A 9,222-nucleotide genomic window follows, 5' to 3' on the forward strand; every position below is an offset into this window, starting at 1 on the left:
CCGTTGTCAAAGATACATGCGAGCTGTGAATAAATTACATTGGCCGAGGTAGGACAAACTAAGCGATTTGGCGATTTTCAAGAACATCGACATGCACAAGAACGGAGGATATCAATAAGGACCATGCTGATACAGGATAATTGAATACAGGTATGAAGATAATGACAATAGTAATTACACATGAAATATTATGTTATATAGCTGGAAACTTAATGATCAGAAAAAAACCGCAACAGTCAGGTTTATCAGGGGTGTCAGGATAAATTTCAAATGTAATTAAATAAGTATATGGATAAATAAATATATAAATCAAGTGTGGTGGGAGAATTTAAAGTCATGGGAAGGAGGCATGTTTAATCTAAAGAGGTTTCAGAAATGTCATTGTGTCCTCCAGGGTGTAGGCATGCTAATTTATAGATCCAGTAATTTTCTCTTTGTTTGAGACGGTTGAATCTGTTGGTTAAACCAGCCGGAATTTGTTCGATTGGTGTCACCACAATATTGTCAAATTTACATTCACGTACCAGCGAACAATGGCGTGATACACTATGATTAGGAAAGCCTTTATTGGTATTTGACCGATGTTTATTAATTCTACAGTGTAGGGATTGGATAGTCCTTCCCAGGGCCGCCGTCAGGGGGGTATTAGGGGTACTGGTGTGAGGGGCCCGGCCAAACCTAATTGAAAGGGGGGCCCGGCAACTGCCACGACATTCTTTTGGTAGGAAAAAACGGGCCCCTGCAATGGGGCCCGTTTTTTTCACCAAAAGAATGTCGTGAGCTGCTGCTGCTGCGGGCCCCCTCCCCTACCCTCGTCATGGGGGGCCGTCAAACAGTCCGCCCGCGCACCCGATCACGCGCACAAGGAAGCTCCCGCGCGTGCGCACTCGCGAGCACGCACCCACAAACGCCCGCACCCGAGACCGCCCGCGCGCGCACCCGCGACCGCCCGTGCCCGCGAACGCCTGTGTTAGTCTATGGGGCCGTGCAGACTGTCCGTGAGTTTCATGCAGCGTGTGTCCGCTGCGTAAAACTCACGACATGTCTTATATTTGTACGTGGTTGGCACATCACGCACCCATTGAAGTCAATGGGTGCGTGAAAATCACGCCCAGCACTTCCGCAGCCGTATAAACTATGAATGAAAACAGAAAAGCACCACGTGCTACAAACATACAAACAGAGTGTCATAATGATGGCGGCTGCGCGAAAATCACGCATCCACGCATCATATGCTGCTGCCACACGGAGCTGTTATGGACCTTTTGCATGCGCAAAATGCCACATTTTTTGCGCGTGCAAAAAGCACACACTTGTGTAAATCCGGCCTTAGGGTAGGAACACACTAGGCATGAACACTGCGGATTTTATGCAACACATTTTATTGTGGATAATCCGCAGCGTATCACAGTCGCAGCAGAGTGGGTGAGATGTGAACAAATCTCATTCACACGCTGCAAAAATAATGGACCTGCAGTGTGGCTTTTGGCTTTTTAAGCCGCAGCGTGTCAATGTATTCTGTGGAATCGCTGCTCCTCTGTTGCGGAAATGCTGCGGTTCTGCCGCAAAAATCACAAAAGAGAAAAAAAAAGGTACTTTTTTAAATTGATAAAGTTTAGACTTGCCCCGGCCGTAGTCCTGGTGACGAGATCCTCTATTCTTAGCGCAGCCCGGCCTCCTGTCATGACGTTTCATCCCATGTGACTGCTGCAGCGGTCACATGGTCTACAGCGTCATCCCAGGAGGCGGGGCTATGTTCAGAAGAGAGAGATGCGTCACCTAAACTACGGCCGGGGCAAGTCTAAACTTTTTTTCCCCTACAGGATTCCCGCAGCGGACATGCCTCCCGAAACCTGCGCCACTATTTGGTGCGGTTTTGCTTGCAGAATTCCCTGCGGCTACCAAAACAGTGAAAATCCCCCCAAAAGTGAGCCCATTTGGGAAACTACACACCTCAAGAGCCCTTCAAACCTGACATGGTGCCTAAAATATATTCTAATAAAAATAAGGCCCCAAAATCCACTAGGTGCTACTTTGCTTTTGAAGCCGGTGCTTTAGTCCAGTAGCAAGCTACGGCCACATGTGAGATATTTCCTAAAACTGTAGAACCTGGGCAATAAATATTGAGTTGCATTTCTCTGGTAAAACTTTCTGTGTTATAAAACAAATTGGATTAACTATTAATTTCTGCAAAAAAATATTACATTTGTAAATTTCACCTCTACATTGCTTTAATTCCTGTGAAACGTCTAAAGGGTTAAGAAATTTTCTAAATGCTGTTTTGAATACTTTGAGGGGTGAAGTTTTTAAAATGGGGTGACTTTTTGGGGGTTTCTAATATATAAGGCCCTCAAAGCCACTTCACAACTGAACTGGCCCCTGTAAAAATAACCTTTTGAAATATTCTTGAAAATGTGAGAAATTGCTGCTAAAGTTCAAAGCCTTGTAACGTCCTATAAAAATAAAAGGATGTCAAAAAATTATGCCAATCTAAAGTAGACATATGGGGGATGTTAGTTAGCAACAATTTTGTGTGTTATAACTAACTGTCTTACAAACAGATACATTTAAATTGATAAAAATGCAAATTTAAATTTTTTCGCTAAATTTTGGTGTTTTTCACAATTAAATACTGAACATATTGAGCAAATTTTGCCAGTAACATAAAGTTCAATGTGTCACGAGAAAACAATCTCAGAATCGCTTGAATAGGTAAAAGCATTCCGAAGTTATTACCACATGAAGTGAAACATGTCAGATTTGAAAAATGAGGCTATGTCAGGAAGGTAAAAAGTGGCCAAAGAGGGAAGGGGTTAAAGGGGCTCTCCAGGATGATGTCGGGGGTAGGGTATTGTATATGGCGGCATTTTACAATGGCTCTCCTGAAACAGCATAGAAAACCAGGGCCATCCACAGCTGTTTTGCTGCTAATCATGGCAGAAATCATGTCCTGCTGCCCAGGAGGAACCGTTATATTGTGAAACCCGAACTCTGGACATGGAGCATAGGAACCTCATCTGTGGTAGCCTGCAACTTACTCGCTCACCATCTTCCCTCCTTCCCCCAGTCCATAGCATGGCTTGTTGAGCATCGGCACCGCTCTAGTGTACGGCCGATTGCCTCCCCACTCATCTCCATACCGCAGGACTATAGTGTTGAACAGTGGACTCACCATGAGGCTGCCATCTGATTGTTGAGAGCAGTCTGTGCTATCTTCGGGTGAGGAGGATTAAGGACTGATTGTGAGCCGGGTATCCAGGAGCCCAGTTGTCCGATGCTGCCAGACATAGGCACGATACATGTGCTGTGACCAGGGGCGTAACTAGGATAGACTGGGCCCCATAGCAAACTTTTGACTGGGCCCCCCTCCCCTGGGTGCCACACACAGCCCCCCTTGTAGATAGTGCCTCCTTTTAGATTGTGCCATTCAACCCCTCCCTGTAGATTCTGCCATACAGCCCCCCTTTAGATTCTGCCATGCAGCCCCCCTGTAGATTCTACGTACAGCCCCCTTTAGATTCTGTCATACTAGGTCGCATCCAATGTGAAACAAACGCCTGTGAGGTCCAAGCAACATTAATATGCTATAAACATTGGCGTAACTAGGAAAGCCTGGGCCCCATAACAAACTTATGACTGGGCCCCCCCTCCCCTGGGTGTCACACAACCCCCTTTTTTTTACAGCCCCCCCCTGTAGATAACGCCATACAGCCCCACTGTAGATAACGCCATACAGCCCCCCTGTAGATAACGCCATACAGCCCCCCCTGTAGATAACGCCATACAGCCCCCACTGTAGATAATGCCATACAGCCCCCTCTGTAGATAGCGCCATACATCCCCCTGTAGATAACGCCATACAGCCCCCCCTGTAGATAACGCCATACAGCCCCCTCTGTAGATAACGCCATACAGCCCCCCCTGTAGATAACGCCATACAGCCCCCACTGTAGATAATGCCATACAGCCCCCTCTGTAGATAGCGCCATACATCCCCCTGTAGATAACGCCATACAGCCCCCCTTGTAGATAACGCCATACAGCCCCCTCTGTAGAGAACGCCAATTAGGCCCCCCCTGTAGATAACGCCATACAGCCCCCTTTGTAGATATCTACAGAGGGGGCTGTATGGCGTTATCTACAAAGGGGGCTGTATGGCGTTCTCTACAGAGGGGACTGTATGGAGTTATCTACAGAGGGGGCTGTATGGCGTTATCTACAGGGGGGACTCTGTATGGCGTTATCTACAGGGGGGACTCTGTATGGCGTTATCTACAGGGGGGACTCTGTATGGCGTTATCTACAGGGGGGACTCTGTATGGCGTTCTCTACAGTAGGGGCTGTATGGTGTTATCTACAGAGGGGGCTGTATGGCGTTCTCAACAGGGGGGGCTGTATGGCGTCCTCTACAGTGGGGGCTGTATGACGTTATCTACAGAGGGGGCTGTATGGCGTTATCTACAGAGGGGGCTGTATGGAACGCCATACAGCCCCCCCTGTAGGTAACGCTATACAGCATCCCCCCTCCCAAAAAAATGTGACCTACAGTGTGTCCTACAAAAGACATGTATCCCCTATCCACAGGATAGGGGATACATGTGTGATCGCTGGCATTGATAGGGAGAACGGGGGACCGAAAGTCCCCCAATGTTCTCCATGACTAACCTCTGACTTCCGGCGTCTGCACAGCTCACTAAAAATGAAAGGAGCGCTGGTCACGCATGCGCACAAGCGCAACCGGCGCTCCATTCATTTCTACGGAGCTGCCGACACAGACCCATGAAGTCCGAGGTTTGTGATGGAGAACTTCAGGGGACTTTCAGTCCCCCGTTCTCCCTATCAATGCCAGCGATCACACATGTATCCCCTATCCTGTGGATAGGGGATACATGTATTTTGTTTAATGGCAGAGCGGGGAGATACCTCCCTGCTCTGCCGTAGTCGTGTTCAGTGGCGTTGCGCTGTAGCAGCCATAGCGGCTGCTAACGGATCCTCCGGCCATGGTGGGGGCCGTGCCGGCGGGCGACACGGACCCCCTCATGCCGCGGGCCCCGTAGCAGCCACTACGGCTGCTACGGCGGTAGTTACGCCACTGGCTGTGAGGCCAGTATTGGCTAACTATTGGATATGATTGATGACCTTAAAAATAGAAGCTGCAGGAGTAATTTCAGATTTGTGGGCATTCCCATATCTATTAAGGGAGACGATCTTCTAAAAATGTTGTCCCAGACCTTCCCTTGGCTTTAGGATTGAATCTTCTCTAAAACCCTCCACTGATTGAACATGCCCACCATCTCGGCAATCTCTTACCAGGGGTCAATGCCAATAACAATAAGGCCAACAATTGGCAAATTTCTACACTGTCATAAAAAAAATATCCTGCAAACTTACCGATGCACAGTCAGTGTAAGAGGCCACAGAGTTCATATCTTTCAAGTAGTGACTGGCAAAAGGAAACTATTTACCTCCATATGCAAATAACCATTCGAACAATACAGCAGTACCCAGCCAAACTCAGGGTAACAAAAAATGGTCAAGCTACAGTTTACATAGTCAGCAAGAGCACACTTCTTATGCAACAACAATGCTGGGTAATGGGAGTTCTTGGGGTCATAAGCATAATCTGAAAAAAAAAAATGTCATTGCTGTACAATGCTTGCCCTACTTGTGATCTTTTTTTTATGCTGTTTTCCTGTTGACAGATTGTTAATTTCCACTTTTTTCCTGAGGTCATGCAGACCCTCATCTCATCTGCACTAAATATAATTTAAGAAAAGGAAGTCCCAAAAATCCTCTAGGTGCTCCTTTGCTTCTGGGGCTTTTGTTTCAGTCCAGTAGCACACTAGGGCCACATCTGGGAGATTTCTAAAAACTTCAGAATCAGGGCAATAAATATTCAGTTGTGTTTCTCTGGTAAAAACCTTCAGTATTACAGGAAAAATGGATTAAAATGGAATTTCTGCAAAAAAAAAATGAAATTTGCAAATTTCCCTTCCACTTTGCTTTATTTCCTGTGAAACGCATAAAGGTGTAGAAGAAACTTTCTAGATGCTGTTTTGAATACTTTTAGGGGTGCAGTTTTTAAAATGGGGTGATTTGTGGGGGTTCCTAATATATAAGGCCCTCAGAGCCATTTCAGAACTGAACTGGTCCCTAAAAAAATAGGCTTTTGAAATTTTCTTGAAAATTTGAGAAATTGCTGCTAAACTTATAAGCCTTGTAACGGCCTAGAAAAATAAATGGATGTTCAAAAAATGATGCCAATCTAAAGTAGACATATAGGAAATGTTATCTAGTAACTATTTTGCGTGGTATAACGATCTGTCTTACAAGCAGATACATTTGAATTTAGAAAATGCTAATTTTTTGCAAATTTTCTCAAAATTTAGGTGTTTTTCACACAAATATATTGAATATATCGACCAAATTTTCACTAACTTATAGTACAATATGTCACGAGAAAACAATCTCAGAATCGCTTGGATAGGTAAAAGCATTCCCAAGTTATTACCACATATAGTAACACACGTCAGATTAAAAAAATGAGGCTGTGTCATTTGGTCCAAAAGTGGCTGGGTCCTGAAGGGGTTAAAAGAAAGGTGTTATTATTTTTATTAGAGGAGTCCCTGCGTTAGCTTTTTCTGGCACACAGGACCTCCCAGATGGGCCACAATAGAAATTACAGTTTATTGACCTCTAGTTTCTATTGTGGCACAGGGGAGAAGACAGAAGACTCCTGTGGGTAAGTATAAGTTTTTTTATTTTTCTTATTGCACATTTTGGTTTTGCAGGTTCCGCTGGACCGTTTGGACTACGTCAAGGATTCGTTGGACTACGTAGATGATTTACACATCGGTTTTTTTTTTAAATAAAATGGTCAAAGAGGTTTGTGTGGGTGTGTTTTTATTTCAATAAGAAAATAATATTTTGTTTCTGTTTTTTTATTACTTTATTAATGTCAGGTCTGTATTTCACACCAAATAACCACCTCTGTAAATTGAAAGCTGAAAGCATGCCTGGAGAGAAGTACACCACACAGATGTTTGGTACAGCTTCCCTCTCTGTCAGGAGGAAGACTGAAAAAAACTTTTTATTCAGAACAAAGAAACACAGAAAGAGACACATGCCTCCTCCCCAGAGATGTGGGAGTGCCCACTCCCCCACCAGTTTCTCAGACTCACTCTTCTTGCATTCCAGGGGGCGGTGTCTTCCATAGGTGTGTCCGACATGAACAAAGAACTTGTTATATATATCAGTATATTACACAAAGAACTGAAATGTATATACATATGTGTGAGGATAATATTTTTCAAACAATATACAGGCTAATGATCCCTGACAGTCCCCCCTAAAAATATTATAACTCTATCCCTGAGTCTTGCCTAGCAACCTACCACTGACCACTCGAACCAGGCGGGTAGGGGTTTTGGATTTCTTCACCAGCTTGAGACGAGCTACTCCTGATGAGTAACCCCCCTTTGTACCTGGATTTCCAAGGTGTCGGAGTGGTCCTAACTTTCCCTATTCTCCTCTGGATACAGGATGGTTGTCTTGATACAATCTACAAACCGCTGCTGGTTGTAATATATATATATATATATATATATATATATATATATATATATATATATATATATAATTAATCCAGTCTACATTTTATTAATGATAACAACTGTCGCACTGTCACTTACTGTCCTAATGGGACTTTTACCCCTGCAGATATAACAGGTCATGGGCAGCACCTTCACCTCACACCTCCACATAAAACTCCTCAGATTGTAATTTGCAGCACCGTGGCATATTTACACACATTATAATTATAAACCTCAGACATTATAAACAATAGGGCCTCAACTAATAATCATAATGCTATCACCCTCAGGTTTCGGGTCCCATCAGTTAATTGCCAGTCCTGTACACCATCGTCTTCTTCTTCTCCTGTCTTCTGCTCTTCACTGACTGTCACCCTCAGGGTAACCCACACAATTGTGGAGTCAGACTACGTTGGTGTCCAGTGGGGGAGTTATTATTACCCCCTCCTAGCCACTTATTTATCAAAACACTTGATCCTGCTGACGGATTCACTCAGGTCTTTGGTCTTTACTTTGATCTTTGCTGATGTCATCAGGACTTGGTTTGGTCCTTCTCATCTGTCCGACACCGTCTCCTTTAGTTTACGTCATCAGGCTGTACATAGCACCTCATGTTGTGAGCCTGGGGTGAGATCCCACGTAGGCGGATTAGTGGAGTTGTATTGTGACTATCAAACCCTCCGCATCTGTACTCTTCCTCTGGCAAGTTACTTGTCTGGGCGGCCGCTTAGAATTGTGACACTGCCGTCAGTTCATGATAAACGCGTTGTAGTGGCTCAGGCTGCGCCTGCCGCATCTCAGTGATGGAGTTCATCGTGTTAAAAGTCTTTTAGTTCATATTTACTGGCACTTGCTGGGGACCCTCAACTCTTGTCAATTGTTTAAATAAATACTAATCTGGTGATAACATGATCCGCATACATTATAAACGTTGTTCTAAGTACATACAATAATGTCAGGCCCTTAAATGACATCAAACACGTTTATATAAGGAAAAACTTCTCTGTTACAATGGACAGGGCACCTAGAAGATGTGTAATTATTGGGTACATTTCATTTGCACTTGGTGATACCCTTTCAGCAGGATTTGTACCTTGATCTCAGCTGATTGCCTAGAACATCTCCACCTCACAGAAACATACACAGATTCCACATGTTTATCTGACAAGTGTCTTAAACCTATTTTTCTTACTCTAATCTGGTTTGTTCTACCTGGGAAGGCCTCTCAAGGTCGGTTCTCTTCGGGGGAGGCGGGTATGATAAGGTTGTCACCGGTCTGCCAGGACTGTTCTGTAGGCAAATCAAACAGCTCTAACAGAATTTAGCAGCATCAGCTGTAAAGCCTGGGACATACCAATCAGATCTTACCACGTCGATCCTTGCAGTCTTGGGGCATATGTGAGGTCATACACCATCAATGCAAGTGCCATCAAGAGTGCCTTGGGTGTTACCGGTTCATCTTCCCTTATCCGTCCACATTCTGTTAGAATCTGGTTCTCACGCCTTCCGCTCCCAGTTGGACTCTTCCTGTGAAGAACAAGCTTTTCATAGCCTAATCAGTAATTGATCTTAATCAGATAATTAACTTGAAGGAGAACATTAACAATGACAGATTTATTTTAAACGTTCA

The sequence above is a fragment of the Rhinoderma darwinii genome, chromosome 12 (assembly GCF_050947455.1).
Source record: "Rhinoderma darwinii isolate aRhiDar2 chromosome 12, aRhiDar2.hap1, whole genome shotgun sequence".
In the NCBI taxonomy this organism is placed as follows: domain Eukaryota; kingdom Metazoa; phylum Chordata; class Amphibia; order Anura; family Rhinodermatidae; genus Rhinoderma; species Rhinoderma darwinii.